Consider the following 26,880-nt stretch of genomic DNA (forward strand, 5'->3'; position numbering starts at 1 on the left):
AGTTGGAATTCAGGGAACCCCTAGTCAGAGATTTTGGAAAAATGTTTAACTGTGCATTTCTAATCATTCCACAGGATCTTAGTCCATTGCTAGGAAGAGATTTACTAACAAAATTAGAGACAACTCTCGAATTTCAGCAATAACAACAGTGGATTTTACCTATTCAGACTACACCAGTACTGCCGACCAAATTAGCAGGTGGATCCTGCTGCATGCATAATGGAATATCTGATGTAAAGAAATTCTTCTTCCTCTGCATATCAGAGGAGAGAGGAATTGCTTTCACTGTCTTGACTTCCCAGTGGCATTTTTTCAAAAAATTAAATGCAGTGGCTGCTGGAGGGCCACCCTGCTTGAGGACAGTAGCAGCTATCACTATGCTAACAGAGGAAGACTTTGGGATAAAAACTAAGAGTTATAACCCCCAAGTAGGCCAGTTATTCCGGAGACAAGACTATTTGTAGTTAACAGGGAACAGCTTTCCCAGGACCAGGTTATATACTCTTAGACACCCCAGAGGTTGTTATAAAAATTTGCCCTACTCTTAATCCTGCCTCTCTGATGCCTACAGGCCTAGAAGTTAACCACTATCATGAACAAGTAATCTCCCACATCGTATGCAAACAGGCAGGACATCAGTGATGTGCCTCCCCAAGACTGTGATGAGGTATGGTTCACTGACAAAAGTAGCTTTGTCCAAAAAAGACATCAAAAGAGAGGATATGCAGTTGGCTGTTTACAACAGGTCATTGAGGCCAACTCTCCTTGGGACCTCTGTTCAAAGGATTCATAGCTTTTATTTGGGCATTGATATTAGGAAAAGGCAAGAAGACTCCAAATATGCCTTTCTGGTGCTACATGTCTACATGGCAATATGGAAAAGAACTTACTGACTAATAAATAATCATCTGTAAAACACAAGCAGGAAATTCTACAACCCTTAGATATAGTCTGTCTTCCTAAGCACATCTAAAGTCTTATCAGGCTATCAAAAGGCTGATAGGAAGACAAGAAAAGCAGCCCGACAGCCCCTCAAGACCCTAACCTTATGCTCAGTTTCTGAAGAACCATTCATGTCCTTCTTCAAGAGTTGTAGGAACAAGCTATAAAAATCCTACATGGGAAACAGTTGCTAGAATATTCACAAGACCAAGAAGAAAGTCATTCCTAAGATCTTCCAGAAAGTCTCAGACACCTCTTCAGAAAGTAAGACTCCAGTATTGCTCCAGGTACAGATAAGTAGAGTCACTAATAACCCTAACCCTCCACAGCTTAAATGGACGCCTATACTGAGGCTCCTAATTTTAATTAGATTCATTATGTGGGTAATCTCACTAAGGCTGTGGCTCTCAGGCTCTTGACAATTTACCTCTCTCTTTGCCATACTTTATCCCCCACCAGAAGCATGGAAATCTGATCTGCTCCTCTTTTTTGGGCTTTGCATCCCAAACAGTAGTAAAGTTGCTTTCTTTCTCCCATCTACGAGGCAGCTCAACAGTCATGAATTCATTCCTCATTGCCGTCTCACGGATTTTCCTCTTCAGCGCAGCTGTGAGCCACAGCACTCAAGGTAGCTGAGAGCACATAACCCACAGTAGGCAGGGTCTACAGCCCCCTCCAGCTGGAGAAGCTGTAGAAGAAGAAGACCCCACTCCCTCAGCCTCCCATAAAGAATTATGGGGCTTTGTGTCTGTCGGGGGAAATGAGACAGAAGACTAGGGTGTGGAAAAACTGACTGGTGTGACCTGTTAATTACAAAATCTCAGAACATGCTGTGGTAGCAGTTCCCAAAGCCCTGCACTTGGATTTCTCTCCAGAACTTTTTGATAGGATGTCTTAGACCTGATGTCAGCCCGAGGAATAGGCGGTATTAAAAATGGCAGATTCACTGGGCGTTTGGTCACTGTGTTTGCTCTTGGATGGTGGCCCATCCTCATACTGTGGGGTGTACTTCTTTCCCTACTTTTATTCAACCCAACCTTGCTCTGAAGAGCCTATTTCTTTTCTTACCTTTAATAAAACTTTGCTAATTCTTTAAAAGAAGAAGAAGCTCCACTCCCTAAACACTGTTATGGAGGCAAGAGAGCTACACTCTTAGGAGAGAGACTCATCATCTCAGAGAGTCAGCCTGATACACAAGAGCCAAAAAAAAAAATTAAGTTAAATAAACCAAGCCCAAGCACTTGCAGAGGAGATAAGCAGCCTGATTGTCAAGTCACAACTGTAAAACATGGAGAAGAAATGGGAGAGGGAAGCGGAAGGGAAAACCCCTGGCCACCAGGGTGTAGGACAAGGGGGAAGCATCAACCAGAAGCCTGACTCAGGCAGCTGTGCTTGTCTAAACAGCCTGAGGACTCTGAGGTGGAGCCATCACTGGAAAACAGTCTTTTTAGGACTCACATCTCATTAGGACCTGCCCAGCACTCAGAGGCAGCAGCTGCACCCCTCCTAACCCCTCGGCCCGCATTCTTTGTTGCCATTCTGGGTGCAGCATGGAGCCAAGGGCTGCAGGCCTGAGGACCCCAGCATCCAGGGAGGTGAGACATTTGTACTCTGTGCTTTCTGACCACGCACCCAGACCATGTGAAGCCAACTCCGGACCCCCCACAACCCTATAGGTGTTCAGGCGAGTGGCCTTGTGATGCCAGATGCGGAGACCTGAGAACCAGAACCCTGTAGCCTCTGTTCCAGGTGCCCAGCATCTGCTCCTTCCTCTAGGCTCTCCTGTTCCATTCACTTGGTCACTTCCTGTCACCTGAGTGGTGAACTGCCCCTTACAGACAGGTGCACCTGAGGAGGGGTTGGCAGGCTGCCCTGTTCCACATGGAGGAGTGGGAAAGTCCCAGAGGTCCAGGAATCTGCACCACTGCTCTTGGAAACCAGCCACTTCCCCCACAGATTCCAACATTCTAAGATTCTCATCCCTCCAACCTAGGATTTAGGCTTCCAGCCTGCTCCTATCTCACACACTGCAGTCCATACCTTTAGCCTCCTCAGTCAGAAGCATCCCCAAGTCACCTTTTCTGTCCTACAGCCCTGTGGGCACCCAGCCCCCTCCACCTGTGCTTATTCCTTCCTGCTCATCTGTGCCCTCTCAGGCATATGTTTCTTTCTTTATCTCCATGACATCTTCCAAAATGGCCTTGGTCTATCTGTCCTGTGTCCAGACCACCACCTGTGGACATGCTTAGTGGCCATCTTATGCCTGCCAGGCACGTTGCTGGGCACCAGTGCCTCTTCCTGTCCCCAGCAGCCCACTCCCACTCTCAGGAACCTGGACTACCCACCGATGGCTACTTCTGTAACCAGATGGGACAGTATGCCATGCTACTTGCACTGGCCCAGCTTAGTAGCCACCATACCCTCATCCTGCACACCATGCATATTGAACTGGTCCCTGTGTTGCAGATCACCCCGGAAGTGGACAGTCACATGTGGTGGCAGGAGCTGCGGCTGCATGACTAGTTGTCTGAGGAGTATTCCCACTAGAAAGACCCCTTTTTTTGAAGCTCTCAGACTGCCCCTGCTCTTGGACTTTCTTCCACCATCAGATCCATAGTGAATTTGCCCTTCACAACCACCTTCCAGAGGAGCCCAGAGCCTCCTGGGAGCTGCACCTGGGCAGCATGGAGTCCCACATGTGCACCTTCATGGGAGTCAATGTGAACTATGTGTAGGTGATGCCCCAGCACTGGAAGGGTGTGACAGGCAACCGACCTTACATCCAGCAGGCCATGGGCTGTTTCCAGGCCTGGCACAAAGATCCTGTCTTTGGGGTTACCAGAAACAGTATGAACTGGTGTAGGGAAAACATCAATCCCCCAAAGGCTATGTGGTCTTTGCTGGTGATGGACAGGAGAGTACCCTAGGGAAAGATGTCACCCTGCTCACACTATACAATCATACCTTTGGATTCTGAGCTGCTTACCTGGCTGGAAGAGACACTATCTACCTGCCTAGCTTCACCCTGCCAGACTCTGAATTTTTTTTTTTTTTGGTACTGAGACTCGAACTCAGGACCTTGAGCTTGCCAGGCAAGCACTTGTACCCCTACATCCCCCAGACGCTGACTTCTTGAAGATCTTCAAGCCTAAAGCTGCCTTCCAACCAGACTGGTGGGCATCACTTCTAACTTGTCTCCACTCTGGGCACACGGATTTCACCTTGGAAGAAGCCAGGGAGACTTTATGTATAGATTAAATCTATGTAAAGCCATTCTCTGGAGGCCCTGTGGCCTCTGGATAAGCAAATGGGGTGATCCTGGGGCAGGTGGGCACTCAGGGTGATTCCAGTTGGCAAACTTTGGAAAGATGGAGGAGCTTTCTGGAACTGCTGAACCAGAAGACATTTTTCCTGATGGCTAGCAATGTCTAGAGAAGCTTGTGACAGCTCTAGAAGCCTTAGTGCCCATCTGCTCTTCCCTGCCCATATCCGTAGGACTTCTGGTGGCTACTTCCCTGCTAGAGCTGACCAACTTTATTTTTTCTAGAAGAGGTATTGCTTCTCCCTGGATCTTCAAAAGACTGGAAGAATTCATGGTTATCAAAAGCAAGCATGTACCAATTCCATTTCTCAGTGGTTCTAGAGGAGGGCGGTTCAAAAGAGGACCAGATCTAAAGCTTGTGAAGAACCTTTCAGGGACCTTCCAGAAGGAACAGGTTTCAGAGTTCTAGACTGCTCTAGGGAGAATGAAGGCACAACCAGAAGCTCAGCTCCCTGCTGCCAGAAAGATGGGGACAGAGCAGACAGGCTCTACTGAGCCAGCCTCAGAGGCTGCTCAGAGGCTAGGAAAATCTGAGACAGCTTTGAGCAGAACCAAACACTGTCCAATCCTCAGAATTTGGTTTTGAGCAGACAGAATAAATCACAGGTGCGAGGAGAGATAGATACAGTTCAAACACTAGAGCTCTAAAGCACAACCTTCTAGAGATTCAGGGGCGTTTTTTTTTTTTTTTAAACTCATAACTGTTAATGACAATAGAAATGGCACATATTAGCTCTAGGTTTAGGATCAAAGAAGCGCCTCTTCTGCAGCTGGGCTGCTGTGGATCTGGGGTCTGTTTTCCGGAGGTCAGCAGCCTACAGAAAGCTAGGTGTGATTTGCTCCTTGCCAACCTTTGTGTACCCCTGAGCTCCCAGAACCACTAAACCTGCCTTTGAGCAGGTCCAAGATGAATAATGGACACATGGGTGTTCAGACCCCCCCAAACCAGCTCAAGCCCAGGCAGGCACAGAGTCTAACTAAGGATGGGATTTAGACTCAGATTTCAGAAGCCTTTGCTGCTTTTGGATGGTGAGGAAAGGTTCCTTAGATACAACCAAATCTGATTACACTCCAATCCAAGAAGCCAAGACACTGTCTTTTCAGGGATTTCAGGGTACCATGCCCAACTTTCCTGCCACAGAGAGGAAAGTAATGAATTAAAAGTCTACATCACCAAAAAGAAAAAAATCTAATTGGGAAAATATGAATCAACTAGCTTGATTCATGGTATCTTAGAACCAGAAAAGATGTTAGAAATTTATTTGAGCTAGGAGTGGTGGTGCATGCCTGTTATCCTAGCACTCTGGGAGGCTGAGGCAAAAGGATCGAAAGTTCAAGTTCATCCTGGAAACTTCACAAGACCCTGTCTCAAAATAAAAAATACAGAAAAGAGCTGGGGAAGGAGGTAGATCAGTGGGAAGGACATGGGTTCAATCCCCAGGACTGCAAATTCATTCATTTACCCTGAGGGCAGCCACACATCATTGGTGCTAGAGGCAGCAAGGGCTGACTGCCCAGTTCCGTAGAAGAGGGCAAGGGAGACATGTAGTTGGCACCTTCCGGCTTCAGTGGGATGTGCTTTTACCTTTAATGACTTTAGTCTGCATCTTTTTGATGTAATAGCTACAGCTCTGAGGATAACATATTTTCCAAGTCTTTCTGGCCACTTGTCCAACCCAAGGAAGATCTCAGGACAGAGAGGAACTAAAAAATATCACATCAGGCACAGAGAAGAGCAAATTCAAACATGGAAGGGAGTTGTTATGGTTTGTGTCCAGATGTTGCCCCTAAAGTCTTGTGGTCATAGGTGGGGCTTTTTCAGAGGTGGCTGGATCTCTAGAGTGTGTGAGGCTGGAACTGACTCGTGGTGCAGTGCTAGGCTTCAGAGCACTAGGATTAAGGGTGTGAGTGTCGCCTGCCCTAAGGAGCTTGGATAAGATAAAAAGGACAAAAGGAGCTGTGGCTGTGGTCATCCCTTGCTTGCTTTGCTGCCTTCTGGGGGCCATGAGCTGTTTCCGCCTCTGTGCCCCCTGCTGTGCCAGTCTGCCTCGTTGCCAGCCAATTAAGGACTGAAACCTCCAGCAACTGTGAGCTAAATAAACTTGTCTCCCTTTAACTTGGGTGTGAAGTATTTTGTCTCAACAAGGAGGCATTGTGAGAGGAAGAAGATGTGACCCAAGAAACACGTGAAAGCTAGGACGGCACACGGCAAAGATCACTGTTGAGAGCAGCTGGGCCCCGTGTACCCACAGAGATACTCAGGTGGCAGGTGCTGGCCATGGCTCAGAGGACAAGGGAGCCCCTCCTAATTGCTAGGGGATCTGAGCCCATTTGTCCAAAACACCCCACAACTGCAGGATTCTGAAAGAACAATGAAGCTGACTTCCGGGAGAACATGGCGGACAGATAACAGCAACTACCGGAGGCTCTCTGAAAAACTAGGCTCAGAAGCCAGGTATGGTGCGGACTAAAGAGACATAAGCAGGTGGAGTTATGCTCTGTTGACTCAGGAACGAACTCGGCTGAGAGAAACCAACTTGGAATGCAGTCCTGGTGCTAAAACAGGAACAGAAAAGTCTCGCTGCTGAGGCTGGACCCTGCGCCACTGGAAGCCGCGATTTGGGTTTCCCGCCGCACGGCGGCTGGCTGCCTCTACATCGGCTCGGCAAGGAGAGAGACACGCGGAAACTCTGAGAACGGGAGTCTGCGAACGGAGTCGAAAACAGGACGGGCAGGGAGGCATGTTCTGACTTGTGGCAAGGTGAGTGAGAGAAACTGACACTCCACCACAGTTTGACTCCAGCGGACTTTCTGGGCCCAAGCAGTCCTGCGGGAGCAGGGCGTGGTGGCAACTCCAGCCACACATCCCCCTCTCAAGCGGGATTGGTGAAAAGTGCCTGGCCTTGTGACGCTGCCAGCGGACCCCGTAGGCTGGCCCAACCCAGATCCCAGAGCCCGACGGAGGAGGCCGGGAGGGGCGGGCCCCCGAGTAGGCTGCCTGGTACGCAGCGGTCAGTGGGAACACCTAACCAGCACAATTCGATCAGGCTGTGGCTGACAGGGAGAGAAGCTGGGCCTCTCATATAAGCTTGCATATATAAGGAACAGAGAATATGGGAAGAGGCAGCAACAAGAAAGGCTCCTCGGCCCCCAACTCTGAGAAACAGGCAATAGCGGACACCGCACCAATACACATAAAGCACCATATAGAGAGCCTCATAGACCAATTCAGGAATGAAGTTATCAACGACCTGAAGCTAGAAGTATGCAAAATAGTTAGAGAAATGCTAAGCCCCACCCAAGAAAAAACAGATGGTGGAATGGAAGAACAGAAAAAGAGGGGAGAATTGTTTGATGGAGAAAACAGGGAAAGCATAGAGTACATGAAGCAGGTTCAGAGGGACTACCAAGAAACTAAGAAGTCTATCGAAGACTGGCATAACAGCTTGAAAGAAACTAAGGACAGACTATCTGAACTGGAGGGCAGAATTGTAATATGGGAGAATGAAATGAAAAACTTCTTAAAAATAACAAAGAAACAAACAGCAATAATACAAAAACAAGAAGATGATAAGAGGATCCATAACTTAAGGATTAAGAACATAAAAGAAGAAGTAGGGACACAAACAAATGAACTACAAAAGCTACTCACAGAAATAATCCAGGAGAATTTTCCTAATTTAGCAAAAGGTAAAGATACTCAGATGTATGAGGCATACAGGACCCCAGCTACCTACAACCCAAACAGAGCAACACCCAGGCATATAATAATAAAAATTCCAGAAATTCAATACAAGAACAGAATATTAAAAGCTGTCAGAGACAAGAAACAGACCACATACAAGGGAGCACCCATCAGAATTACAGCAGATTTCTCTGCACAAACCATCAAATCACGAAGAGCGTGGGGGGAAATAATTCAAGCTTTGAAAGATAATAATCTCCAGCCAAGATTGAGATATCCTGCACAACTGTCCCTGGAAATTGATGGAAAAACAAGGTGCTTCCAGGATAAAGAGGAACTGGGGGAATTTGCAACCACCAATTCAACTCTACAGAGAGTATTGCAGGATATTCTAAAAAAAGAAAAATACAAAGAATCCAGAAATAGTGGAGGCCACAACGAATGGAGCAGAGAACAAAGTGAAGAAGACAAACTGACAGATACTGACAGAAAAAGAGCTCAACAGAAATGAGGCAGAGAAGATTGGATGATAGGAACAGCTATTTTGGAGAAAATGACATCTTAATAGGTAATACTGATTTAGTATCATCTTGTTTTGAAGTCTCATCTAGCTTTTGTCCTTCTGTCTCCAATGGTCTAAATAGGTTGTATCTTACTGGATTTTATTATGTACGATAGTATAAGCAAAAACCTTTTAAAGACAAGGAGATTATACAGAAACCATTATTCATTTTCTGTTAGTCGATTCTAAATACTCTGTAATGCTGTCATTCTCTTAAATGGTTTTACATTGTTTTGATATACTTAATGCTACAGTATACGAAGTTGTACTCAAGGATTTCAAGGAAAGAGACAATATGGTAACTACTTTTAGGTCAGGATTATCTGGTGGTGAAACACTATTCTGCTTAAATGGTTATGTTTTGATCTGTGCTGTTTCGTTGTTATGCCCTCTTTTATCTCAATCTCCACTCCATTATTTACTTTTTTAATACTTTTTTAAAATTTTTATCCTTTTAATTAAAGGAAAAAAAATAGCGGGATATATTATAGTAACCCACTTTGACTTTCCATTACCTCGATTTAAAGCCCTGTATTACTCTCACCATCTGGTTTTTAATTGATGTTCCCCTATTCTGTTTTGCTGGATAGTATCAGGTTCGAAAATTTAGGCATCAGCTGTGAAGATAATGAGATTCATTATAACGCCCATTCTCGTTGACTTTTATCTACTTTTGAAGACCTACAATGTCTCCAATGGTTTGGTTTTGTCGGTTTTGTTCTTTACTGTTTTGTTCAATTGTATTATAACTAATGGTATAGGCAATTCTATTAGAGATAGCGGGAGGCATTATGGTAACCATTGTTGATCACCTTGTATTATGTTTTCACATTATCTATTATGTCCACCCTTTTGACTTGACCGATTCTGTTCTGTTATGTCACATTTGGTTTTACTCTCTTCCAAAAAAGTAATAAGAACCGTGAGAGCAATGAAACCCAAAATGTGTAATAGTCATTGTACAAAAGAGAGGAAAAGAAAGTGCTCTAAACTATATAACTGCATGTATATTTAAGTGTATAAGATAGAATATGATATCACAGAGTTTTATTGGATCATTGAACAGAACTGTTTGCAGTATCATTGATGGAATGTCCACTTTACAAGCTTTAATTTTGTGACTTGAACAATTATTTCTAAGATGACAATATGTAATCCATTAACTAGTGATTTCCTACTGTTCATTTTTTTTCTGCAAATCTGTATAACTTGTACCCTTTCTCTGCTTTTTTTTTCTTTTCTCCTTAAATAAAATTAAAAAAAAAAAAATAAACAGAAAGAACAATGAAGCTGGCAGACCTACAGTAAGGGGAGGTGGGGGAGCAAAAGGAATCTAAGGAAATTTAAGGAACAGAAGTTAACCTGAAGGCTAACACAGGCCCTGATCCATCACTCCAAAGAAGGAGCACTTGGAAAGGTAAGCAATGTGTTGCCAAAGCGAATGAAGAATTGTGAATGGTCCCAGGGTGACGGAGATGTGTGCTGGCCCTTGAGTCGCACACTTGGCAGCCCTGGAAACGTGTGTGAGTCAGACACAGAAAAGGCACAGCACACAGCTGCCACCGTGGGGTGCCTCCCTCCAGGAGGCCAATGCCACTGCAGCATCTCCAGCCCCAGGGAAAGGCCCTGCACTGTCAATCGGCAAGAGGTCCCACCACCTGTGCCACTCTCTCTGTCTTTGCTTCCAGGAGAATCTACCTGCTGAACCGCCTGGGCATCCCAGCTCCATACCAATCCCGCCTCCCACTCCCCTGTGCTCTACAGGCCAGACTAATGGGGAATCGTCCCCTTCTTGCCACTGTTTTCAACACAGCATGATTTGTGTAACCATTACTGTGATATCAAGGCCAAGCGCAAACACCCCCTAAGGATCAGAAGACAAAGGGAGCTCTGCTCATGTGGATTGACCAGGGGCCCTGCCATGCAGTAAATTAATATGGTCTTGTAGTCAGCACAATGGTGCAGGTGTGTTATCCCAGGCTCTCAGAAGGCTGAGGCAGGAGAATCACAAGTCAAAGTCAGCCTGCACTTTGTCGCAAAATAAAAAGAAACTAGAGGCGTGGCTTGGTGGTGAGCACTTACCTACTATACGTAAGATCCTGGGTTCCATCCCAACACTACAAAAACACAACAACAACAAAAACTAGAAAAAAATCTTTTGTCCCTTGATAGATGAACCTTTGGGCCTCCTGTACAAGAAGAAAATTGTTGAAGGCTGCCAGAGTCAAGAACAGAACTGCAGGCACCACAAAGCCACACTTAGGGAAATGTTAGAGGAGCGAGACAGGGGAAGGTGGTTACCTGGCAGCCTGTCCCCACTCTCGTACAGCAAGATCATCCATTTGATGCCCCAGGAGAGCCTCTGGCTGCACATGTCCATGGCAGGTTTGCTGCAGCCAGTGGTCACGCACACCGTCCATGGTGGCATCTCAGGGCCACCCGGGCACTAACTCCTCTAGGGCTGGCAGGATTCTGGGCACATAGGCTCAGCCTCACTCTGAGGGTCTCAACAGACAGCCAGCCCTATGGCTCCCGACCACAGACTGAGCTCTTCATCCCACTGGCTTGTGCTGAGCTGGATCTGCAAAGTGAGAGCAGCTCAGTTGACGCTGGCAGAATCTGGCTCCATCAAAGGCTTCTGCAGCTGGGGGCTGGGGATTTAGCTCAGCGGCGTAAGCGCCTGCCTTGCAAGCAGGGAGTTGTGAGTTCGATCCCTGGTACCGATAAAACTGAAAAAAGACCAAAAAAAGGCTTCTGCAGCCACCCTGAGCCTCACAGGCGTCACAACACCAACCCCAACTTCCAGGAAAGACTGATCTCTGAGCATGGTGACGCCATCAACCATCTCGGCCTCCTAGCTCCCACAAGCCCAAAGAAAACAGGTTCCTGCAAAGTATGTATTCACTCAGCCTGTGTGTCCCTGACTCCCCTGCATGCCAGCTGTTCTCTTGAACACCCCAAGAAGATTCTCAAGAACCTGAGAACTAAAACAGAGCAAAAAAGGTATAACTCAATCTGCAAGCGCCAAAGGCATCTTGGTCTTCAAATACTGATGGGATTCAATCAATCGCTCGTTAAACAATTATTTATGGACTGCAAGGCACTCCATGTAAAGCCAGGTCCACTGAGCGGAAGAAATTACTAAAGTTTCTTGCCCGCACAGAATTCACATTAAACTAATGAGTGTATTAATAATAGTAATTATAAGTACAGCAACTGCAAAGCTTGCAGCCACTGAATTGAGCATGAAACACCCTTTATCTCACTGCACCTAATTATTCCCGAGTCACTGGGGACAAAACTGCAGCACAAAGATGCTAAGCATCTTTGTGGCCTGGAAGTGCTTTTTGGTTGGTGATTAATATTTCTAACATTTGGAAGCATTTTGGAATATTTTGACTTCTGATGATTACACTCTTTCTTCCTGGGTGTTTCTCAGCTAGATCTGACATCGCCACCCCCCGGTTGAAAGCTTCTAAGACATGAAAGGTCAAACATCAAATATTGTATAATATTCCTACATTTCCTTCTGGGCTGCTTATAATAAATGAACAATTTTTTTAAATTAACAATCCTGCCAAGGTCACACAACTCGTAAGTGGCAGAGCTGGGCTGCAGACCGACGCACGCCTGATCCACGGCCCGTCCTCTTGACCATGACATTTGCCAAATTAATCACATAAAGTCAGATTGCCACCGCCCGGAAACCTGAACTGGCTCCAGTTAGCTAGGGCAGAGTGAGGGATGTGAGTTCATCTTCTCCACTGGCTCCTGGGTCGTGTTCAATGTTGTGTGATAACATTTTAAAATTATTAAGTGATGTCTCTCTGCTTTAAAAAAAGTTAAGGTGAAATTTGTATAACATCAAATAAATTGTTAAGGTATTTGGTTTGGTGGCATTTAGTGGCTTCGCAAGCTTTCTAACCTTCACCACTATCTGATGTCAAAATGTAACTGATTTTTTTTCAGCCTTGGTCTTTCCTTCCACTCTGCCTCAAGGAGAGAATGCCAAAGCAGAAACACAGAGAGAAGCTGGGTTTGGATTTGGGAACCCGGGTCTCAGAACACTGGAGAGTTTTCTTAGGGATAGTTGGGAGACAGGGGTGCAGGCAAAATGAATGGGACAGAAAAAAATCCCTGGTGGCTGAGTTGATGGGACAGTGGGAGAGGGAGGGACCACGTTGGAATACCACATGGGCTGGAACACCTTCCCCAGAGGAATTCTTCCCTGGAGACAGCAGCCCTGTGAGACTTTTAGTCTCCTTCCTTCTAGAAAGCACAGGAGCTCTGCTCCACCCATGCTCAAAAAAAATAAAAAACGGTTTTTACCACATTAAAACTTCCATGCAGAAATTCACAGCTCAGTGAGGTTTCACAAACCCAGCTCAAGGGAGAAGAGCCAGCCACAGCCCAGAAGCACCTCAGGTCCCCACACACAGGGTCCCTCCACCACCACCAACAGCAGCACCGATGTTCACTTCTAAGGCAGAGCTGAGCTGGGATGACCTGACCACAGCAATTCCATGTAAACAATCTCCGGGCTGAATTGTGTGTCTGACGCCACCCACTCGGCTCTGTGTTGGCAAGATTTGCGTGTTTCCAGGTTTCAACACACATATAGTGCACATCATGGGAGTGCACAGAGGACTCCACCGTGTGCAAGGCAAAAGCTCTACCCCTGAGCTACATCTGCAATCTATTTTTTCTTTTTGAGACAGGTCATTCTAAATTGCCCAGTCTGGCCTCAGATCTGCAGTCCTCCTGCCTCAGACTCCCAGAGTGCTGGAATTACAGGCTTGTCCCACCACTTTTAGCCTGAAGTTCTTAATCATAAGTCCAAAGCTGATCTCTAGGACTCATTCCTCTTGTATTACTGAATCACTATCCCCAGCAGCATCTACGCATTCCCCTCCCACTCTGGTTCCTGGCAACCACTAACTTGCCTTGTTCCCATGAGTATGATGACCTTAGATGCCTCACCCAAGGAGACTCATGCAGTCTTTGTCCTTCTGTGACCAGCTTATGTCATTAACACAGTGTTCTCAAAAGTCATCCATGTTATCTGATATGTCTGGATCTCCTTTTTATGACTGAATAATATTCCAGTGTGTGTATGTGTGTGCATGTGAGTGTGTACATGTACAGAATTTTTTTCACTCATTCATCCATCGGTGGACATTCAAGCTGTATCCACTTAACTGTTGTGAATAATGTTGCCGGGAACATGGGTGCTATAATTTGAATGCGTCTCCCCAAAAGCGTGTACTGGCAATTTAAACCCCTACTCAACAAGAAGTAAGGGGAAGTGGGAAGCACCCCACTTTCATGAATGGAGCAGCTACCATAAAAAGACTTGAGGTCAAAGTGAATTTAGAAGCATTTCCTCCTCTTTTATGTTTTGCAAGGGTCTAAGACAAATTGGCATTCTTAAAAGTGCTTTGAGATGACACATAGTAAAATGAGCCAATGACACATAGTAAAATGAGCCACTGTTCCTGCCAGGTGCCTCCAACAAGTCTGTTAGGATTTAGATCTAAAACGTCCCTCATAAGCCTCTGTGGTGAGAGGCGGGGCATGGTGGGTAGGGGCAGCCTCCTGGGGGCGTGGCCCCGGAGTTTCCCACCCTCCTGACTCCTCCCTTTCTCTCTGTTTCCTGGCAGCTTTCCTTCGCCCAGGCCCTCCTGCCGCACCACTTCTGCGTTGAGCCTGCTCTCTGCAAATTAAAACCTCTGAGCAGAGCCAAAATAAACCCTCCTACTTTAAACTGTGGGTGCCATATATTGTTTCAGAAAAACCACTAAGACAAGGTCTGCCCGTCCCCAGCAGCGAAGCCACCGGTTTCCCCTGCTGGTTCTGTCCAGTTTTTCACCACGGTCCTCATTCTGCGTCATCCAGCATCCAAACTCCCCACCCTGAGGAAGCGGCCAGGCCTCAGAGGTCCAGGGACCGAAGGCTGCAGGTCTCAGTGCTTCCCTTTCCCCTGCTCACTCAACCTGTCCAGACAGGCGACCTTCACCTGTGCCTGGTCCTGCCTCCTCCATCTCCAGTGTGTCCACTGCACTGGTCACCAGCAGGTCATTACTGGCCTGGACTAGCGCAGCCTTGCAGCGGTGGAGGCAGAAGACAGAGTGAAGTCTGTTGAGGAGTGTGCAGGAAGGAGGAGGTGGGGACTGAGAGCTTCCAGGATATGGAATGTTCTAGCTCCGGGGGTGGGAGAGCATCTGTAGTAATTCACACAACCACACACTGAAAAGTGTGACTTTTGCTTCCTGTGAATTATACCTCAGTGAAACTGCCATATGCAAAAATTAAAAATAAGTCAGGCATGATAACACATGCCTATAATCCCAGAACTCGGGAGGCTGAGACAGGAGGATTGCTGCAAGTTCAAGACCAGCCTGGGCTACAGAGTAAGCTCAAGGCCAGCCTGAACTGCATAGCAAGACGCCGTCTCAAAAAGACCAAAAAAAAAAAGCCTCTTTTCTTCTCAAACATCTTCCTATTCTGCACATGACATTTCAAATGCAGCTGCTACAACAGATGATAAACATAAATATTTCTCTCCTGCTCCATTTTCCCTCTTTCTGTTCATCAATTTTCTTCTTGTTTTTCCCCATAGAGCTTTTCCTCCCTTCCCTTAATAGCCTCAGTTCTATAATTAGTCTGCTCTGATAATTCTTTTATCGTGTGTGTTTTATTTCTAAAATATTCACCAGCATGGTCGTCCCATACCGTCTTAATTCTCAACTCCCTGATCTCTGTTTTTACAATCCTATGGCATTAATGATGTCTTCTATTTTGGTAGTACCTCTTTTTTTTTTCCTGTTGAATGAACAAAAATTACTTTACAGGTATTTCATGTCCCTGTGAGATACGTAGGGCAGGGAAAGAGATTTTTGCAAATGGAAAAATATCTAGGCACGAACACTGACTGTGTCTGCTGGCAGGAATGATAGAAAAATGACCAACTGGAACAGTTGGGGGCATTGAGGGTCCACTTGGGCGGAATGATGGGATCTCTAATCCTCAGGCCACCTGGACTAAATTCCCAAGTATGATTCAGTTACACAACACGCCATCCCAGGGGAAGATCTCGCTCCAGCTCCTGAGCCACCGCCACCCTGAAGAGCTCACCAGTCCATGCTCCAAAGCAAGGCTCATCCCCATCACAGACACAGGGCTTCACGCTTGTGGGATTTTTCCCAAATTTTCCTCCTGTGATGCCAGATATTCCAAGTCCTACTGTGCCCAGCACACAGTCAGCGCTAGGTGGCGTGGACCTTGTAACAAGGTGGGGATGGGACCTGTGTCACGTGCTGGCCTCATTCATAATCAGGAAAGTGTGCACAGGGCTTAATGGCAGATCTGACCAATCGCATCTCCTAGCATTGAGATGAACCACGTGTTCACTGTGGCTCAGGGACCGCCCACCTGGAGCAGGCAGGGCACCCACACCATGGAGACGTAGAAGAAAGGTCAATCTGGGGGTCAGTGATGAGCTGGGATTTGAACCCAGAACCACTGTCTGTAGATTCTTCTTTTATATAACCCTCAACATAGTGTGCAGGCGATGTTTGTGAACCCTCTGTCTCCCTGGCTGCTTACCCTCCCCAGTCTTATAGCACGAGATGTTTTCCAGATGTGGCCACAACAACTTGTCTTTCCATCCCACCCACAGGGCAGGCAGAAGCAACATTCTGTGACCTCCAAGCCTAGACAGAGGTAGCAAATGCACAGATGTCTGAATTGCTCTGGGAACCTGGCCAGCTCACTGTGAGCTCGAAGGACAGGACATTCACTGCTGCCCTGGGTATGGGCCAAACAGGGTCAGCAGAGACCAATGTGCACCACGAGACCGGGCCCCAAAACCCCAGAGGCTCAGGACAGGACTCACTGGCTTCCAATCTCCCCAGCCAGGCCCAGGCATGGCAGAATACAGTCCCCGTGGAGCCTCTCCAAGTCCACATCCCACAAAGCCCGAGTCCCTGTCACAGCAGCGCCCTGGATAGCATCCTGGAGAGAGATGCGGTCCACCCTGACCCCTTGTTAGCCTGCTTATTTCTCTCTTCCCACCTAAAGCCCATACTGCTCAGCTCAGGGTGGGGCCTCGGGTCTTTGAAGCCCTTTGCTGTCTGAATTCCAGGTCTGCTATTTGTTCCGTCCTCTTTCCAATAAGCACCCTGATGGCCTCACATCAGAGAAGACGGGCCAGATCCCAGGAAGGGGAGAGCCCACCAGGGAACAGGCAGGAAGCCCCAGAATAAAAGGACGGATGGCAGCTGAACCAGCCCAGGGGGAGTCTGGGCCCTTCGAAGACAGCTGATGCGTCCACCCCTGGCTAAGAAGTGACCTCCTCACCTCTGCTGCCCTCTCTCCAGGAACCACCCCAGCCTAGCAAGCTGCACACAGCCAGGCTTCCTCCGGAGGGTGCCATCTGCCCAACCAGCCAACCAAGGACCTTCACCTTGAAGCCTCTGTCTCTGTCTCTGTCTGTCTCTCTGTCTCTGTCTGTCTCTGTCTGTCTGCCTCTATCTCTCCCTCTTTCTCTCCCTCCCTCTTTCCTTTCCTCCCTCCACTGTTTCTCCCTTGGGTATCTACAGCAGCCTCCTGGCCCTCCAACAGCCAGGCCAACCTCCTCACAGCAAGCAAAACAACGTCCTCAAATGAGACGGGATAGGGTGCAGACTGCCCATGCTCTCTTCTGCTGAAAACTCCCTTAGAATCATGACTGCTGGATGGAGGTGGCCTCAGAACATGGTGACAGAGTCACTGTTTCCCAGATGCAAACCAGTGGAGGAGGGGTGCTGACTGAACCCAGGACCTTTGCACTGAGCTGCAACCCTGGGCCTTTTTCATTTTTTATTTTGCTAAATTGCTAAATTGCTTATACTGAGCGCCAAGTTGCCATCCTCATCAGCTTTGCAGAGTGCTGGGGTTACAGGAATGCACCATCATGCCCAGCTCTGAACAGATCTTACCGCAATGCACCAGGCAGCTCCGGGCCATCCTGCTGTGTTTTGTCTTTCTCATTGGCTGCACCTTGCAGATTTCTCCAGACCACACCTACTCTATCTACTTCATTCTTTTGGTGGAGGGTAATTCTCCATTGTGAAAATGCAAATCACATTTTAAGAAACTTGCCAAACTTCAGCAAGGCATGATTTGCATTGTTGTATATTAATATGTAATATATAATTCTATATGATATATTCTACTAACATTATATATTATATCATATATATCAATAACTCTATATTGTAAATATGCCTTTTTACATGAACAGCCCAGTAAGTCTGGAAAAACATGTAGATACTTTCTGCATTGTTACTATAGTCATAGGCAACACCTGTGTCTAGCACATAGTAGGTACTCAATTAAATTCCTATTGAATGAACAGATGAATTGAAAAGCCAGGCAGGGCGGCCTGTAACCCTAGCACTCTAGGAGGCTGAGGCAGGAAAATTGCAAGTTGGAGTCCAGCTTGCGCAACTTAGAGACTTAGCAAGATCCTGTCTCAAAATTTTAAAAAGGGGATACTGAGAATGCAGCTTGGTGTGAAGGCCCTGGGTTCCAAAAAACCCTGAGGAAAAAAAAAAAAAGAAAGAGTGAGTGAGTGACCTCGGAGGCTGACATGTACACGATGCACGTGGGCTGAGCTGCTGCCTCTTAGCTCTGGGCTGTCAAATCCCTGTGCTTCCGCTCTGCCACACTGCAACAGGAGAAGGCAGTTGCTGCATGACTTTTTTGTTTTTGTTTTTTTTGTCTTTTTCCTTTTTACTGGTACCGGGGATCGAACTCACGACCGCCTCCTCGCAAGGCAGGCACTTATGCCGCTGAGCTAAATCCCCAGCCCCCGCTGCATGACTTTTATAACTTTGCAAGGGTTAGATTTTTCAAACAGAATGGACAGAGCCTCTGTGGCTCCGCCATCCCTTGGGTGGGTGCTCAGTCCTGCAACCAGGGCACCATGAGCCCAGCCCCGCTCATCCTGCTCACACCGGGGCCACTCCTGTTCTGGGGTGGGCACTCGTGGCCACTTGTGGAACCAACAGAAGGGTGAAAGAATGCATGCGTGGAGAACGGAATAAGCTGGGCTTTCCTCGCTACCAAAAAACCCAGCCCCATTTGGTTTGGGCCTGAGAAATGTCAAAGCAGAAGCATAGCCCTGACTATGGGTTGTTTGATCCAAATCACTGACAATTCTCTGAGTCAGTGAACATGCAAGGAAAGTACAATTACCATTTCGTTAACCCAAGAAATATGGTGCCAAGCAGGAGATAACAGTCATAGTTTGGTCACTTTTTTGGAAGACTAGAGACCTCATCATTCATGCATTTGTATTTACAGAGCGCCATGTAAGTCCCTGGCACCTTCATGTATACTGCAAATGCCTAGGACTCCACTTACACGTTAGAAGAGAAAGTCCTCCCTTTCCACTGCTCACTCCCCTGTTCTCAGAGGAAGCAGCTTTGAGCACTCCGGGCCATTCAGCCCAGGTACTGAATCAGCTGCTCCCCGCCTGTTCCCAGACAGTCTGTGTGGCTGGACCGCAGGGCAGGCAGGAAGCTCCCGAGTCCCCCGCTCCTGGCCCAATGATGAAAGAGCCAGTGCTACTTCCAGATCCCAACACATCGCTCAGGACAGTCCCAGGCCCCTTCCATGCCCTCCTCCATTGCCTAGCAGGGCCCAGGCCAACCTCCCCTCTATGGCGCCATCCCCTGTAACGTCCCATCCTCACACAGACAGTGACACTGAGCTCAGGAAAGGACCCTTTGCTCTGATGCCTGATGCCAGGAAGCTCCCTGCTCTCCAATTTGTTGAACCTCAGTAAGAAACACAATCAGATCCCACTCTGACCCTTTGGATTCGTAGAGGCCACTATTTCCATATCCTTTCATCGGAAGAGCAAAAGCAGAGCTGACTTTTATTATAAAAGTATAAGAATAAGGAATTTAGTTTCAAGAATTCTGGGGCTGGCATAATCAGAGTCCCCAAAGTACCACAGACTCTCCCAATGAGATCATGGCCCTGCCACACCCTCCCTACCCGCTGCAGGCAACCCTGTGTCCAAACCCACCCTGCAGTTGCTGGCTTCTAGGGCCCCGCCCGTGCTGTTCCTTCACCACACCTGCCTGTCCCTTCCACATCTAACTGGAGCCTTGTGCACCCTCAGGACCACTCCCAGCATTGCCCACCGGGTCTTTGGAACCTTTGCCAGACACCCGTCTCCTCAGCGCAGTTGATTTTCCCACATGCCCAGGGCCCTCCAGGACTCCTCACTCAGGTAGGTGTCCAAGTCTGCCTGCACTGTGGCCCTAAATGGCCTAACCAGCCCTAAATGGCAACATCCTCGCAAGATTTGCATCCCCCCCCCCCACCTACCAGGGATTAAACCAGGAGGCTTCATACTGAGCTACATCCCAAGCCCTTCTTTGTTTTGAAACAGGGTCTCCCTAAGTCATGCATACTGGGCTCCAGTTTGCAATTCCCCTGCCTCAGCTTCCCAGACTGCTAGGATTACACGCCCAGCAACGAACCATTCTTTAATAAAAGAATAAATAAACAAATGATCATATCTCATTTGCCTTGATGTTGCCCCACCCCCACCCCTGGCAGGATCTCACACAGGTGGCCGTAGAGGATTCCACACCGCCCATGTGCACACCCTTCCCTCCCACGGCTTAGACCTCGCCCTGAGTTACAGTCCCTGGAGTCCAGCAACCTCTCTTTAGTTCCTTCTTAAGATAGAAATTTTCCTTTTTCATGGATGACCATTCACACATAATGCAAATAATCACCTTTCCATGACCTAAGAAAAGATTTTCTTTAATCTAGCTGGCAGGAGTCTTCAGTGCCAGGATCCAGGGTAAACAAAAGCGCAGAGCCAAATGTCAGGGAGGAGGAGGAGGCGGGGCCGCTGGGGAGGGCGGGGCCGCGCCAAGAGGGGACAAAGACAGAGCCGGCCCCGCCCACCTCTTCCTTTGTTTGCTCTCCCGCCCTGCAATCCCTCAACTTGAGGGTGGCTCAGCCCCTTATCCTGCTCCAGACTCCCCCTCGGGCCTGCCCTGGCTCCTGTCAGAACCGAAGTCCCCGCAGCATCTTCGCTAAGTCCTGGCAGAGAGGGAAGACTGAGCTCATCAGGGTCACAACTGCGGCCAGCTCCCTGCCTGCTAGAATCAAGGATGAGCCAAGGTCCCAAGCCAGGGGACAAGCAGAGAGATCAGGCAGGGCTAAGGCTGCCTAAATGGCCTGGTAGAGACGCCAGAAGAGAAGGTGGCATCTCCTGCAGGCCCAGCTGCCCTGACACCTGGCAGAATGGGGAGCTCAGACCCAAGGTCAGGAGGAGCAGACCCAAGAGACAGGACCAGGCCTCGTCTCCAGGTCTGTCACAGACGGACAGTGGGACCTTGTTTCGGGCACCCGTTACTGCAGACCCCTTGTAAGATGATGTGTGGGGGAGGGAGGGGCTGGGGACTTTAGCCCTCAGGTCCCAGAGCTCATGATGTCAAGGACAAACAGACCCTGCAAACTCAAAGGTGTGACACCAGCACATTAGTAACCACGACAATCTGGACTTCACCTGTTGAGGGGTTCTGCTTCTGAACCCCACAATATCCAGGCAGAGATGCAGGGCAATTATTTTGTTGTTGGGCAAGCTACTTAGCCACTCAGGCTTCAGTTTGTTTATCTATAAAATAAGTCTAAATACGGCTGGGATTTTAAAAACATACCTGTAATCCCAGCACTCTGGGAGTCTCAGGCAGGAGGATCACAAGTTCAAGTCCAATATGGACAACTTGGTGACTTACGGAGACTGTCTCAAAATAGAAAGGACCAGGATGTAGGTCAGCAGAAAGTCCTTGGGTTCAATCCTCAGTACAGCAAATCAATCAATCAATCAACCAATCAATCTAAACAATGGAGCCACACAGGGCAGTTGGACCCTGGGAAGTTTAACTGAGACAGCTCAGGCCAGACACATGGTAAATGCCCAGTGGACCCCAGCATCACTGTGACCACCCTCACTGGACAATGATGTCAAAGACAGTTTCTTTTTGATTAAAAAAATGCTATCTGCGGATAAGAGTTCTTGTGTGAGTTAATCTGGTTAGAACTGCGTAACAGGCAGATCCGCCTGGATAGTTCAGGTCAGACTCAGCCCGGATTGCAGGGGACACCAGCAGTCTCTGGATTTTGCCACTTCTTAGCTCCTGAAACACCAACCCCTTAGCCTGGGGCCACCAGCAAACACTTGCCCTGCGACCTTCCAGTTCCACAGAACTTCATCGTGGGTTTTGCAACCCAGCAAAGCAGATGGAAATGACCTATTTCACAAGCCTGGCTCAGGCTTCCGTCCTCATCAATGTCAGTACTAAGTTTTTCTGAAAAACCCCCAAATTTCTTTTTCTTTTTTAGACAGTCTGGCTATGTAGTTCAAACTGACCTAGAACTCACAGCCATCCTCCTGTCTACACCCTCCGAATGCTGGGATTACAGGCCTGTGCCACCATTCTCCAATTCCAAATTTCGAAACATTGGCTGCTTTTCGCTTAACACTGTGGATCAAATAAAACATAACCACAGGCCAGAGTCACCTACTGGGCTGCTATTTTGTAAGGTTTCAGTATGCTTCTCCCGCCCCATTCCTCTGTTCTCACCTCACTTTTAGTGGACGGGAGTGGAGAATGGTTGGGGTCGCCAGATGTGGTTGTCTAGGACGCACACTGCCCAAGGGCACTACGGAGATTTGTATGGTACTAGCAGTTTCAACAGTTCTCCAGCAGAGGGCAGTAGCACATCATGCTCAAACAAAGGCGGCCTATCAAAAATTTCAGCCGTTGGAAATCCAGTCTTAAAGAAGGGGCACCTTCTCAGAATCTGCTGGGAGGTACAGAAGCAAGAGATATCCTGGCCCGAGGCTCACAACAGGCAGCGTGCCTAATGGGAGGCCACAATAGAGGACCCCGGCTCTCGATGTACTCCACTAACATCCAGACAGGAGCCTAAATTGTGACACATCGCTAATCACATTTCCTTGACTTCTGGCCTGAGGAGCCAAGGTTCCAATTGCTTCGTCACCGAGGGTGATCCAGGGTCCCCAGAGTCAAAAGCAGCCGCTCCCAGTGTGAGGCTGGAGACTTTCAGTTAACTGGACAGAGCTACCCGCCCCAGGTGTCACTTCGGATCCCAGGACTCATAAAAACCTCCGACCAAAACCAGACCCCAGGGCTCTGGGTCAGCCTCACCCCGCTTTCTTGAAGGCTTCTGCTCCACAGTTTGTACCTAGCTGTCAGGAATCTCTGCCTTCCCACCGAGACTGTGCGTCCTGCTCAGTTCTCTGTTCTGCATGCCGAGAGCCTGGATAGGGGTGAGACTGTGACCCATCCAGTGACAGCCTCCTGAGGAGCTGCACAGGCCTGAGGGGGGACAGTGCCTCAGCCTTTCTCGGAGGGCTCCTCAAGGGAAGCGGGGTTCCCGAGACAGGGCAGCTTCCAGCAGTGGGGATCAGGGAGGTGCACTTTGGTGGATCACCGGGCAGGGCTCAAAGATACCCCCAAGAGAGATGAGGCCTCGGCTGTCCCCACCCATGGGGTAGGTGCGGGTCACTGACCTCCATCATGGAATAAGAATGTTCAGGATGCCTCTGTGAGGGTATAAAGAGGTTTCTTAGGTACAATTTTAAAACTCCAGATTCAAAAAGGAAAGAGTGCGGCCAGCAAGGAAGAAGCAAGTCAGGGTCAGAGCCTGAGGGTTTCCCTGCGGCCTTGGGGGCCTGCAACAAGGGTGATCCCTGTCTGGGGCTGTGTTAGGATGTGATTCTCAGTGTTTAAAGCTGACATCCACTGCCCTCTAGATAGCGCATTATCTTGAGACCCTTCACAGGTGAAGCACTGGTCCAGGGTCCCTGCTGTGGGCTTACTGTGTCTCTGAGAACCTTTTGGAATGTGTTTCCCAGGAGAGAAAAAAGACTTAATGTTTGTGTCTTGGAGTTGCAGTCTTTCTTAAAAGTACAGTATTGTAAATTAGGATTTTCCTAGTCTCCTTTTTATCTATTGTTATTTTTTTCTGTCCTATCTCAGGTACACCTCCACTTTGGAGACTGTTTGTCATCCTTAATCATAAACATATGTGGCTCATGCCTATAATCCTGGCCTTCTGGTAGGCTGAGGCAGGAGAATTCCAAGGTCAAGTGCATCCGGGCAATTTAGTGATTCAGTAAGACCTAGTCTCCAAATTTCAGAGGAGGGTGCGCTGGTGGTGTAGCGCAGTGTGGATATCCTGAGCTCCATCCCCAGCACCCCAAGAGAAAAAAAGAGAACACACAAATACCCGTGACCAGCAGCTCCACCTATGGTGACCAGCAGCATTCATCCATTGTGAACCCCAAAAGATGCTGCAGACTGTGGGGGGAGGGCACACTGCTCTCTGCTCCTCATGGGGAGGCGCTGGCTGCCCCTCAGGACAACACTGCACTCACAGTGTGTGCTGTTCAGCAGGACAGGTGGGCGTATTGACCCACAAAGGAGACCATTCTGGTGATTTTGTTTCTGTAAAATGTAAACAGCAGACAAGCTGATCTCTGGAGTGAGAGGTTGGGGAAGTGATAGCAGGCTCCGCTGCCAGGAAGGCCCAGATTTTTTTTCTTTCCAAGACTAGGGAGTGAACTCAAGATCTTTGCACTTAGTTCTTTGCACGCCAGGCTTTTTATGTTTTATTTTGAAACAGGGTCTTGCTGAATTGCTAATTTGCCCAGACTGAGCTTGAAGTTGGCAGTCCTCCTGTCTCAGCCTCCCAGAGTGCTGGGGTAACAGGCATATAACCCCACAGCCAGCTCTAATTCTTGAAGGGCAAGGAGATCACATGCTTAGTTCTCTTTGGAAAAGCCCACCAGGTGGTGCGCATACATATCGCGAATTTTTCTGGGTCCTCGCCGCGCTCCAGGAAACAGATGTCTCAAAATCAGTGACCTGTGCTGGTCAGGCAGGCAGGAAGCCCACTTCCGGGAGGAGGGGAGAGGAAAGCCCCGAGTTCACGCGTCAGCGCTCCTAAGGTGCGAGGCTCCCGAGCTGCCCCCTGCTTTCTTGCAGAGGACACCAGCTTCCCGCATCGGCGCGTTGCGTGGACCACTCCGTGCTCACCAGCGATGCTTCTCCTGCCGGGACTCAGGAGGCTGAGTGGCTGCCTGGCCACTCCCAAGAGCCCCTGCAGGGGCACGAGCAAGTCCAGAGAAGCCAATGACCAGGCCGAGAAGGTGGACACCCCTCCTGGCCTGAGTCTGCAGACCCGGAGGTGCTGATGGCCCCCGCAGAGCCCGGCCACTTAATTCCCGAGAGGACTTTGTTATGAGTACACATTTGCAGTACACAATGTTTACACTTGGGACATAGGCATAACATGTCTTAATTCTTTTTCTGATTTCCTTCTCCTCCCCTCCCTCTGAGGACTCTTCCCATCTAAGAAATATCTCTCCACTTCCTGTTATGTATCTTTTATTTTGCTCTTCATTTATCATTTGGATGTCTCGTATTAAATGGGAATGTGCAAAATTTAAGCTTATGTCTCTGATTTATTTCACTTAACATTACGGTCTGAAGGTGAATCTGTTTTCACTCAAATTTATCTTTCTTGATAGCAAAGTAGTTTGCATTGTGCATAACTACCACACTTGCCTCATCCACTCATCTGTGCGTGGACGTATATGCCATTTCCAAGACGCAGCTATCATGGATTGTGCTTCGATAAACATGGGCGTGTGTGTGTCACTGTAATACGATGTTTTTAATGTGTTCGAAAAGAAACCTAGAAGGGGAATAGCCGGGTGCAATGGGATTTCTAGCTTTCTGAGAAATTTCCAGTGTGACTCCCACACTGGCTGTACTGAGTTACGACCCCGGATAATGTCACATCTTCCTTCCACTCACAGTCCCTCCAGCACCTGGAGTTGCTACTATTTGATTTTTTTAATGATAGCCATTCTTTCTGGGTAAAGGGATGTCTCAGTGTTGTTTTAATTTGCATGTCTCTGAAGGCCAACAATGCTGAACATTTCTTTCATGTATTTATCGGTGTTTTGTTCTTCTTCCAAGATGTGTCTGTTCACTTGTCTATTTTTGACTGGATCTTTCATTTTGTAGTTTGTTGTTGTTGTTGTGCTTTATAGTCTGGATGGCAATTCTTTGAAGAGTAGCTAGCAAAAGTTTTTTTTTTTTTTTCCATTCTGTAGGTTATCTCTTCGCTCTGCTGGCTGTCTCCTTTGCTATGCAGAAGCTTTTATAATTTGAAGTAATCCCATTTGTTGATTATCAGTGGGTTTTTTGTTGTTGTTTTTTGTTTGTTTGTTTTTTTGTCTTTTTCCTTTTTATCAGTACCTGGGATCAAACTCACCACTGCCTGCTTGCAAGGAAGGTGCTTATGCCACTGAGCTAAATCCCCAGCCCCTCAATGTTGTTTCTTATATAATTGGGGTTCTGTTTAGAAAATCCTTGCCAACACCTATGTCTTAAAAGTGTTTTACCTACTTTATCGTCCAGCAGATTGCTTCTGCTTTAACATATAGATTGTGATCCATTTTGATTTTGGTTGAGTACATGGTGGAGATTTGGGTCTAGACTCAATCCTGTGCATGTGTAAAGTCAGTTTTCCCAGCACCATTTCTTAAAGAGATTCTGATTTATTTCACTTAATGTTATGGTTTCAAGGTGCATCTGTTTTCCTAAAAACCACCCAAGGTTATCTTCCTTTATGGCAAAGTATAGTTCTCCATTATGTAAAAATGTTTTTGGTCCCTTCATCAAAGATCAGATGTCTGAATGTGCCTGATGTTGATTTTGCACCTTCTATTCTGTTCCATTGATCCACAAGTCTGCTTTCCTGCCAGTACCATGCTGTTTTTGTCACTGTAGCTTTGTAGTATAACTTAAAATCCAGGATTGTGATGTCTCCTGCTTTGCTCTTGTTGCCCAATATTGTCTGGTATATTTTCCTGTAAAATAAATGCTTTACACCTTCTCTTTGGCACATCTTAATTGCCAGGGTCACTACTCTTACACTCTGTGGGTGTTTTTAAGTAAAATAAAAGTTGTTTGCACAGCCCTGAGATTCTGACAGATGACTTTCTGATAAAATTGACTTCCACGTGATTAATGGGCAGGCGGTAGGCATGATGTGGACATGCTGGACAGAGGGATGATTCTCATCCAGGGTGGAATGAGGTAGCTTGTGATTTCATCATGCTGCTCAGAACAGCACAACTTGAAACTTGTGAACAGTTTATTCCTGGAATTTTCCATTTAATATTAAACATAATTCAAAGAAATCAAACACACACACAAAAACATGTATATTATAATCCCAATTTTATGAAATAGC

The 26,880-nt window shown here is 47.5% G+C and overlaps 1 pseudogene; it reads left to right on the forward strand.

Annotated features, from left to right (window-relative positions):
• The first annotated feature begins 1,500 nt into the window (after positions 1–1,500).
• LOC100724298 (galactoside alpha-(1,2)-fucosyltransferase 1-like) lies at positions 1,501–24,750 on the forward strand (annotated as a pseudogene).
• The last annotated feature ends 2,130 nt before the right edge of the window (positions 24,751–26,880 follow it).

The sequence above is a fragment of the Cavia porcellus genome, unplaced genomic scaffold (assembly GCF_034190915.1).
Source record: "Cavia porcellus strain 051 isolate PalLab524CR breed Dunkin Hartley unplaced genomic scaffold, mCavPor4.1 scaffold_23, whole genome shotgun sequence".
Lineage (NCBI taxonomy): Eukaryota > Metazoa > Chordata > Mammalia > Rodentia > Caviidae > Cavia > Cavia porcellus.